Source organism: Rattus norvegicus, chromosome 6 (assembly GCF_021556685.1).
Source record: "Rattus norvegicus strain SHRSP/BbbUtx chromosome 6, alternate assembly SHRSP_T2T, whole genome shotgun sequence".
Lineage (NCBI taxonomy): Eukaryota > Metazoa > Chordata > Mammalia > Rodentia > Muridae > Rattus > Rattus norvegicus.
The window spans coordinates 79,171,438-79,181,860 of record NC_141539.1 but is presented as its reverse complement, the minus strand read 5'-3'; the positions used below and the strand labels follow the sequence as shown (position 1 = coordinate 79,181,860).

The 10,423-nt window shown below is 49.5% G+C and overlaps 1 long non-coding RNA gene across 2 annotated transcripts; it reads right to left on the bottom strand.

Annotated features, from left to right (window-relative positions):
* Positions 1 to 2,562: 2,562 nt before the first annotated feature.
* On the bottom strand, positions 2,563 to 7,572 carry LOC148005251 (uncharacterized). Of its 2 annotated transcripts, none has more exons than XR_015623481.1 (4): positions 7,087 to 7,475; positions 6,668 to 6,762; positions 5,511 to 5,577; positions 2,563 to 5,376 (listed from the first exon to the last, which is right to left on the bottom strand). It is a non-coding gene; the product is annotated as an uncharacterized LOC148005251 (long non-coding RNA). The 2 variants fall into 2 exon arrangements; XR_015623480.1 differs by having other exon boundaries at positions 2,566 to 5,365; positions 7,087 to 7,572.
* Positions 7,573 to 10,423: the final 2,851 nt, after the last annotated feature.

Sequence of the window (10,423 nt, the reverse complement as noted above, 5' to 3'; positions counted from 1 at the left end):
GGCAGGATAGTAAGGTGGGACATCTGGCAGAAAAGGAACTCTGGGAAAGAGAGAGGCTTAGGAGATTCATTGAGACTCGAAGGAAGTCAGACATAAAACTGAGGAGAGGTAACCAGTCACGTGGCAGACATAGAATAGTATAATCAGGTTAATTGAGTTACGAGCTATTGGAGAACAAGTCTAGCTTAAGGCCTAGGCATTCATTTATAAATAATTAAACCTCCATGTCATTATTCAGGAACTGAGGTGGACACAGAAAATAACAAATGGTTATACTTGCTGACGTCCTCTGTCCCCCATGACCTCCTCCCCAGCCCTCCCACATGCTTGTGCGCGTACACACACACACACACACATACACACACACACCAAGATTGGATTAAAAGGATCTGTGATTGCCAATGTCCAAGTAGTAAGTGAAACTTAGATAACTTAGCAAGTTGTAGCAAACATCACTAACATAGTTTATGAACTATGCTTGTGACTGTGTGTGTGCATTCAGATGTTTATGCACATGTGTGAACATACGTGCAGTGACTAGAGTAGATGTCAGGTGTCCCTTCGTTGATCACATTCTTCCTTTTATTTTGAAGCATTGTCACTATCTCAGTATGCAGCCCTGGGTGACCAGCCTGGGATTCACTCTGTAGACCGGGCTGGCCTTGAACTCATGAAGATCTGCCTGCTTTTGCCTTCTGAGTGTGCGGAATAAAGTCGTATGCCACCACCTTGTCTCCTCCTTACTTTTGAGTTCGGGTCGCTCACCTGAGGCTCACTGATCTAACTAGACTGGCTCGACAATAATCTGCATGGGGTCACCCATCTCCACTGGCGCAGTTCTGGGGTCAGAGACAATGTGCTGCTTGCTATGCCTGAGTTTTCTTTTCTGTTTTTGTTTTGTTTCTGTCTGTTTGTTAAGGCTCGCCAGTGAGTGCCTTTACTAGTGAGCCATCTTACTGGCCCATTTTTATTTTTTTCTTTCGGCTTATGTATAGGGTATATGCATGTGAGTTCATATGTGTGTGGGCATACCGGCCTGTGGAGTACTTGAGGAAGCCAGAGGCTGTCATTGGGTTATCTTCTACATTATTTCTTGACACTGTGTCTCAAGCACACTGAACCGGAAGTTTGAGTTTTGGCTAGATTGGCAGGAGAGAGCCCCCAGGATCCTCTGTTGTACCCCAGTGTTGGGGTTACAGATGTGCGCTGCCACAATGCCTGAATTTTTACATGGATGCTGGGACCCAAAATCAGGTTCTCAGGCATGTGTGACAAGACCTTTACCTACTGAGCCATCTTCCCTCAAATCTTAAAAAAAAAAATTTAAAAAACAAACGAGCAAACTTGAAACCAAAAATATGAGAAGCAGTAAGCCGATAAGGCCCAAGACAATCTAGGCTTTGCTCTGCACGAAGCGGGGAGGCAGTGCAGGATACGGTAGCCTGGTTTACAAACGGACTGTTTGCAAATTGGAAGAGCATGTGGAAGCAGTGCAGGAGTGATAGAGTGGGGGTGGGGTGTGTGTAACAGCACGGCTTGGTTGTACCAACACTAACATTGCTAAGTGAAATCCAGAGAGGAAGGAAGCAAGCAGTGACCTCCCTTCTGGGGTCAGAGCCTAGTCTGGGCGACCTTGTAGGGTACAGGAGGGGTTGGGGGGGAGGAAATGAATAGGCTTGCCTCTCCTCCCTTCCTCTGATCTTTGATGATCTGAGATGCCCACTGAGCAGCCCTAAAGTCAGCCAGAGGTCAAGAGCACTTCTCCATGCACCCAGGGGCTGATGATCCTCTCACTACTGCACTTACCCTCCCAGGCTGCCTTGAGGGTTGAACTCTGCAGCTCACATCAAGTCCATGCCACACACATGGCAGCATCACTCTCAGGAAGGATGACTGTCACAGGTGCTGCAGTGTGGGTCCTAAACACCTTTTATATAGCATTCGGCAGGGGCAGAGGCAGGAGCCAATTAAGCAGGCCCAGAGGGGAGCTGGAAACCAAACTGGTGCCAGGTCAGCTGGCCATTAAACACAACAGCAGCACCGATGAACAGAACCTCTGTCCCTGAAGTGTCTGTCAATCAAGGCTGCGGTGCCAGGGCTGTGTTGGTCCCAGGATGCATGAAGATTAGGGTAGAATCCTCCCCATCTCTTGGCGTTAGGCGGGAGGTGGGGTAGGGACTGAAGCTCGGAGACATGGCGCCTCCTGCCTAAGGCGACACAGCTATGAAAGCCTGATCGTCAGCCCCACAATCTCATTGCTATAGTCTTTCCATCTGACGCACTCCTTTTAGACAGTGGCCTTTATGAGCAACATTGACAAACTGTAATACAAAAACCCGAGTTAAGATTGTCCTCCACTTAGCAGAATTTTCCTTAGTGCACCAGATACCTAAGTGGTCACAAAATGAGTAGATCCCCACTTACAAATAAGATGTTAGCTGGGCATGACGGCACACACCTTTAATCCTAACACCTGGACTTGGGAGGCAGAGGCACCAGGAAAAAAATTGCACACACACACTCAAGGGGTACACACACAGGCACACATACAACACACATGTACGTATGTATATAATCTTTAATTTATTATTTGAATTTTTCATAAATGTATAGAATGTATTCTGATTACATTCACACACACCCAACTCCAACTCCCTTTTATCTCCCAAAACATGTCCCCCTCCTGTCTTTATCTTTTTTTTTTCTTTAATAATTCCTTGACTCCAGTTAGTGCTGACCACATGCGAATGAGTACAAGGCCATCCTAGCCATCCACTGGAGGATAGGCAAGCTACCAGAGACCACGTCCTCAAAGAAAACTGAGTCTCCCTCCCCCAGCAGCCGTCAACTGCTCCTCGGCTAGGGATGAGACCTCGTAAGTCTCTCCCCCAAGTTGGAATAAGCGATGGCCAGTGCTCAGCCACAGAGGGATCACCTACATCACTCCCTTGCACAAAGACCCAAGAACATGGCGAAAGAAAGGGCAGACAGAATGTAAGAGCTGGGGCGGGCATTGTTGTGAAATGCTGTCTGCAGACTGAAGATAGTTGTTTCCGCTGTCTCCTCTACCAGGAATTGAACTCACCACATCAGGCTTGTACAAGCAAACATGTTTACTCACTGAGCCAGCTCCCTAATCCCTCAGAATCTTTTTGAAGTTCAAAGCCACCCTGTATGTCAAGGTCTGTCAATGGACTTATGATTGCTTCCGTGTTCTCTGTCCTTGTCCCATCTCTATCAGCTTTGGTTTGTGATAAGCGTAAGTAGACAAACGGTCAGTCTGAAAGATAAACTGGCCGGTGGGGAGAGGAGCTGGTGACACCCCGAAAAGAAAACCTGGGCTTCAGGGGAAAAGCTTTGACATGAGGCTGGAACCTCGAGGCTGTGGTGTCCCGCCAGGCTATCCACAATGCTGGCACGGAATGTGAGCTTTAAGGAATGTTTGTCTCAGCAAGGAGTTTGGAGAGGCTGATGGAGAAGGGACTGGTCTCAGAGTCACACTCAAGTGCTCAAGGGGGCAGTGCCTCTGAGGGATGAAAACAGAGACAGAAGCCTGAGAAATGGCCGAGAAGTCTGGGGGAGCACGCCGCTGGAGCAGGCATGGTTAACTAGCACCTTCAGCCGGAACAAGGAGCTCTGTCCAGAGGCTGGCGAGACAGCTCAGTGGTTAGCGACTCCGTGCTTGCGAGCACTTCGTGCCCTTACAGAGGACCTCGGTTCAGTTCCTAGCGCCCACATCAGTTTGCTCACAACCACTTGCAATTCCAAAACTCCAGGGGACCCAATACCCTCTGACCTCCACAGGCTACCAGAATGCATGCGGTGTATGTAAATGCATTCGGGCACACACATGTGCACATAAAAATAAACCAACAAATATTTCAGAGAAGAAAGAAAACTGTGCACTTGCAATGCAGACATGCTACTTGGTGTCCAGGGTTCCAGGGGAGGGCAGAATACGTAAATTCACTGTCAGGCCAGGATTCGTGTTTTCAGGCTGTCCTTCCCCTCAAAGTTTCAGCACAGCCTAATGTCATTCGAAGGGCAAAAAGGATGCTCTAATTGACGTCTTCTTGGACACAGAGTCAGGGATGCCAATATGTGGGTGGAAGTCAGAGTGTGTGAGAGGAGTAGAGCTGTGTGTGTGTGTGTGTGTGTGTGTGTGTGTGTGTGTGTGTGTGTGTGCGTGCGTGTAGAGCAGAGGCTTGGGACACCAGTCAGTCAGAGGTCCTTGAAGGCTTGGGCAGAAGGTTCCTCAAAAGCAAAACCACTTGAAGCATGTCATCTGGGACATCTGAGGCCCAGTGACCAGCCCCCAATAGCCCAAGAGGCTTCTGTTACAAAAACCCTCAGCCAGGAAAGGCAGCTGCTGGCTGTAGACATGGACGCTTCCTGCTTGCGCATTCACTTCTATGAGTGGCTAAGGGGCAGAAGTGTTGAGGGCTGAGGATGACTCTGCAGAAACAACCACCCTGAGATTTCCACTGGGTCTAGGACTTGTCTTCAAGCTCCAGGCCTCTCTGTTGCCATAGCCTTCCTCCCCAGCCTTTGCTTTTTTTCCTAGTGAAGGGGGGTTGGAGGCTTAACTGCCCTGAGAAGAGACGCCGCCGACAAGCCATAGATAGCATTGGCTTTGGCAAGCACACAGTGTTGTCTCTGTGAAAGCAACAGGGCTAATTATACTCAGCTGGCAGCCGGTTGACGGGAGTTTCCCAGCTCACCCGCCGCCTCCCGCTCCCATCTTTTTGTGTGGTAGACGCTGTTGGAGAGGTGTGGGGACAGAAGGGCCAAGAGTAGGTGGGAGGAGTTACAGTCAGCCCTGAAAAGAAACCAGGCCCAGTCCTTGCCTGGCTCCAGCTAAAGACTTGACCTAAAATCTCAGGAGGAGAGGCACTTCAGCTCCTCCCAGGGTCCATAGTCCACCAAGACCAAGTAGTCAGGGCTTCACCCCACAGAGCTCGGAAGGGACAGAACCCTTTGGTGGAGAAAACTGTCTGCTCTTCCTTCCTCAGCCCAGAGACTTTTCTGGGGTCAAGACTGTTGAGTTCAGCCATCAGGAGTTAGCGGAGGTGTGCGGGGTGGGGGGCAGGAGCAGGTGTGGCGCTCAGATTGTGTTAAGGTCTGTCCATCCCAATGACCAGTAGCTTTCCCCAAATCACAGCCAAGTTGTGTAGACCAGAACCTGATGTGGGTCAGGCTGGCATCAGTAAGGTAGCTTTAAGGATGAGCCTGCACTGCTGCTGTTCTGTGTACTGCCCCAGAGGGTAGGTCTCAAGGAGCGGGGTTCCAGTGACATCTCGAGTGCTGCACATTGGCTTGGATCATCATGTCAGGCTCCTGAGATGAATTCCCAGCTTGGGAGGCACTAAAAAAGAGCTAGCATCCCCCTTATCCTCCCATCCACAACCCCCACCTCACCCCATATCCCACCCTCTACCCCCACCATCCCCACCCCACCGCCCCCACTTCAGGCTGTTTGCTTCTGGGTCCTTCCCTTTCTCTGTACCAACCTCCATCACTGTGGCAAGTCCAGCTCATAGAAGCAACTGGTTTTCATCCTCAATTGGTGGAATCACACTGAATTGGAATGAAGCACAAGCCTGTGTAAACTGAGGCCACAAGTCAGTGTGGTCTCTGCCCTGGATCAGGAAAGTAGCCTGTGGTAGGTAGTGTATATTTAAGGGTGTGATGGACATTGTTCTGGTAAGTTGTCATGTGGGATTTAATTCACTGAGAGGCCAACTCTGGAAACTGAGTTGCCTCCCTCTGACGCCCCATTTCAGATCCAAGCGGTATTTGTTTCAAAGTGTTCTCCAAAACCCTTTGTTCTGGGACTTGCTGTCCAGATAACTGTGACAGGAAGGGAGAGAACCCAAGACAGCCCAAAGGAAAACATTGTGTCCTTGAGAACAGTTACAAGGTAAACCATTTCCAGAAGGGGTTACTGTGTTTATCTTATGACTTAAAAATGCCTGCAGGGGCATGGCTGGAGTGACGGCTCAGCAGTTAAGAGCACTGGATGCTCTTCCAGAGGTCCCAGATTCAATACCCAGCACCCACATGGTGGCTCACAATTGCCTTTAACTCCAGTTCTAGGGGATCCAACACCCTCACCCAGACATACATGCAGGCAAAACACCAATGTACGTAAAATAAAAATAAATAAATTAAAAATGCCTGCAGTGAAATGAGAGCCCAGGTTTAGCCGTGGGAGGTTTATCTGGGGAGAAAGAGCTGGGGGGCTGGAGCTGACCACCTCATCATCCACTGCTGATTTCTGCTGGGTGTTTGTAAGCCCCAGTTTGATGATGTCATTTACCTACTGCCATATGTCCCTTCAATTGGAAGTCTCACTTGAGAGGTCACTGTTCCATGGGGTACTCTCTGAATACAGAACTCCAGCTGGCATCTGAGGTAATCATCTGCTAGATGTCTGTACTCCCCAATGTGAGGATATTGCTTCTATAGTCTCTCAGTCAGGTTACCCCATTGCCTCTCCAACATGCTATGAGCTCCTGATTTAATGGTGCTTCTTATATGCTTCATAAGGATTTTAGATACACAAAAGCCAAACTGAGGTCAGCAAAATGGCTCAGCAGGTGAAGGGTGCTTGTCTCCAAAGCTGAGTACTATCCCCAGAAGTCACATGGTGGAAAAGAGAACCTACCTTGCACAGCGTTGATAAATGATAAATAAAGTAAAAACCAGGGCCCAGGAGATGGCTCAGATCTAGCATGAGGATCTGAGTTCAGTTCCCAAGACCTACATAGTATAAAGAGAAACAACAGCTACAAGGTGGTTTTAACCATCGACAATAGTCTCTGTCTCTCTGTTGCTCTCCCTTTCTATGTCTGTCTCTGTCTCTGTCTCTCTGTCTCTGTCTCTCTCTCTCTTACACACACACACACACACACACACACACACACACACACACACACACACACACTATTGACTGCATGCACTTCCTTTTGATTTCCACATCTGCCTCTGTTTTCTTCAATGTAGTCTATGCCAGGTGGGCTTCCCCAATACCAGCCTGCAAACTTTGATTCACCCCTCCCCCTCATGTTGCCCCGAATCCCTCACGTCTGTCTCGGGTCATGTCCATCCCTCATGTATGTAGATGGTCACTGCCTGCTTCCTGTCAGCACCCAAAACACCTGCCGGCCTCTCCACCGCTGACAGCTGCAGATTGGAGCAGCTGTAGAGGGAAGTGGTTCGGTTTTAGCTTTGTAGTCTGCAGTAGTCCAGGGCTTTTTTCTCCTGGACACGGACTGGGGTGGGTTTTCTGCTACACTTCAGAAGCAAGCACGGCAAAGTTCAACCACACCCTCAGTACTTACTCCATCACTCCATACTTCCCTGAGACTCTGCAATTTGTTTTCTCATCCCTTGGTCCATTAGAATGTGAGCTCATCAGAGTGGCAACCGGTTGTGTTTGCTTCTTTACTTGGTCTTCAGAGACAATGTTGAGTGGGAGGTGTCTAGAGGGCTTTGCAATTAAAATTTTTCTTTTAGATGTGTGTGTGTGCGTGTGTGCCTGTGTGTGTGTGTGTGTGTGCCTGTGTGTGTGTGTGTGAGAGAGAGAGAGAGAGACCATCCACAAACATTAGAGATGGGTGTGACCTCCTGAGACGGACATGAAGGACGTGCCAGCTTCCAGGCACCACAAGAGGGAGGGAGGAATCAACTCTGGGTCCTGATAGTTCCATAAAAGCAATGGAGGAGCTAATGAATTCAAATTTGCAGAGTTATAGTGGGGAGGGCCACACGGCACAGACCACAGTGTAGGGAACAGAGGTCGACGTGGGGATCAAGAGGAAGTGTGTAGGGTGAAGCAGGCACTCAAAGAGGAGAAGCCTACAGCCAGGCTGAGGAGAGGAGCTTGGCCTCAGCCTGGGCACGAAGCCAGAGAGCACTCAAGGGAAGGAGGGTGCCAGCTCTTAGTGACTCTTTCCCCTCCCTACCACCTCTGCAGCTGCTTCTGCTGCTCCCTTGGGGGTTTTCCCAAACTGTCAACTGGCCAGAGTCCTACAGGGCAACAGAGTGTGGCTTGGGAACAAGGTTGCTACACCCAACTGGCTAGTTCCTAATGCAGAACAGCAAGACACTAAGAGAAGCAGCAGCAGCGACAGCAGGGGTGGGGGGAGTAGGGGTCTGGGGGGTTGGGGGGGAACCGTGGCAGCAGCGGTCATTCTAGCCATCAGTATTTCAGAGCTGGTCTGGGGTAAGACAGCCTTTATTCAGCAGAGTAAGTGTGGCATGAATATATAGAACAGAAGTTCTCAAAGGCTCACTGTAAGAATTACCAAGGACTGAGGGGTCTGTTCTCCTCCATGAAGATCAGAATGTCTAGTGTGGAGCCCAAGAACATATAATTTAGGCAGGCTCTTAGGCAAGGCCGGACATTGGTGATACACACCAGTAATCCCAGCACCTGGGAAACTGAGGCAGGAGGATTGAGTTCAAGGTAAGTATGGATTAGAGTGAGATCTTACCTCAAAAGCAGACAGACAAACACTCTTTTACAGACGCACAGGCACACACACGAACAGAAGAGCTTAGGCTTCTGCAGCCTGCTGTGTCCTAGATCTCAAACACAAGGTGGGGACAGGGTGAGGAGAGCTTGTCTATGTGGCCACCTCAATGTCCTTCACAGGGCTGGACAGGACACTTGACCGGTTTGTCAGTGTCCTCTGTAGGAAGTGAGATTTGACCCTTCCCAGCTCTATCATGACTCCTTCCTGTGGCCTTTCAGCGTTTAACAGTGGCCTTGTGACTTAGGTAGGGCCCTGTCCCAGGTCCATCACACCTAGCTGAATAAATGAAGCTATTCCCAGGAGGAGGCAGACTCTGCTTTTAAGGTGAAGATGATCTGGCTTGTCCTTGTAGGCTCTATAGCTCCCAGAGGAGGAGGACGGCTCCCTGTTTCTACCTGTCACTGCGCTCTCCCGCTAAGCAGTCTTGGGCCATCTCAGGGAGCCAAAGGTGAAATATGCACATTTTTGTGGGCTTCCAAGGAGCCTCTGACCCCTGTTAGGATACAGTGAAGCGATGAACCCTTGAGTTTGTGAAGCTCCTTTTGAGTTTGGAGCTGGGTGAGACTGGATCAACTGCTGGGTGTTGCAACTAAGAGCTACACATTGTGTAACGTACTCGGTCAGACAGCACAGGACTCAAGGTCACTCGTGAATTTCAAATAGGCCTGGTTTTGAGTTGATATGTCACCTGTGTGACCTTGGGCCACTCACTAATTTCCTTGAGGCTCAGAATCCCATCTGCAAGGTGAGAAAACATAGATCTCACAGGATCACCACCGAGAAGCAGGGAGTGTTTACGTTCAGCACTAAGCCAAGGGCCAGGTATGTTATAGATGCTCAATGTGTGTTGCTACTACCTGGCCTCAATTAGGAGGAGCCCAGCAAATTCCATTCCTCTCAGAGTGGTCATGGCCTAATTAAGAGAGGATCTACAACAGGAGTGGAGAGCAGCCAGGATTCTCACCAGACCTTCACCCAGGCCGTGGAGTGACTGGAGAAGGCTGGGAAGAGTGTAGGCCGCGAGACGACGCTGAGGCAATGGTCCGCCTGCAGTCCCAGCACTCAGAAGCCTGAGGAAGAGCGCCAAGAGTTCAAGGCCAGTAGGGATAGAGTGAGACCCTGCTCCAAACAGAGTAACCCCAAAAACTGCTGAGAGGAGACCGACATCAGCATCGCACCGTCTGAACGGTGTCTCTAGGAGCCTACCTGCAGGACACTTACATCCCTGCCATATGCCATCTAGGCTCGTCATGATGTGGCCGACTTGTACCTGGTCAGGAGCTCCCTCCCCTCCCCTCCTCTCACCCTTTCTTCCTTTATTTCCTCCCTCCTTTTCTCCCCTAGTCCTCTTGCTGGCCAGGGTCTCCTGTAGCTCAGGTCAGCCTTCAATTTACTATTTAGCTGAGGACCACCTTGATATTGCTTCACTGTACCAGTACACGAGGCTGCAAACTGTGTTCAAGGGTCTCTGTCTGCTGTGACCATGAGGCTCACACGAGGGTCCAGTTCTCAGAGAGCCACACCTGCTCTACACTGGCCAAGGAGTTTAACTTAGGTAAACAGAATTTAAAAAAAAAAAAAAAGCTAAAAAAAAAAAACCAAACCCTACTTGTTTATTTTTATTTTTTGTGTATGGGTGTGTGCTGGGAACCCACGCCGGATGCCCTAACCACAAGGGCTCTAACCACTGCACCACCGCTCCAGCTCCACATAAACTTTAACATATATGTTAAAAAACATATATGTTAAACAGTAACTTGGAACTGGTTTCAGAGGACCTGATTTCAATTCCCAGCACCCACAAGGCAGCTCACAACTGTCTGTATCTCCAGTTCTGGGAGATCCAACATCCTGTATCTCAATAGCTATATAGGCAGGCAAAA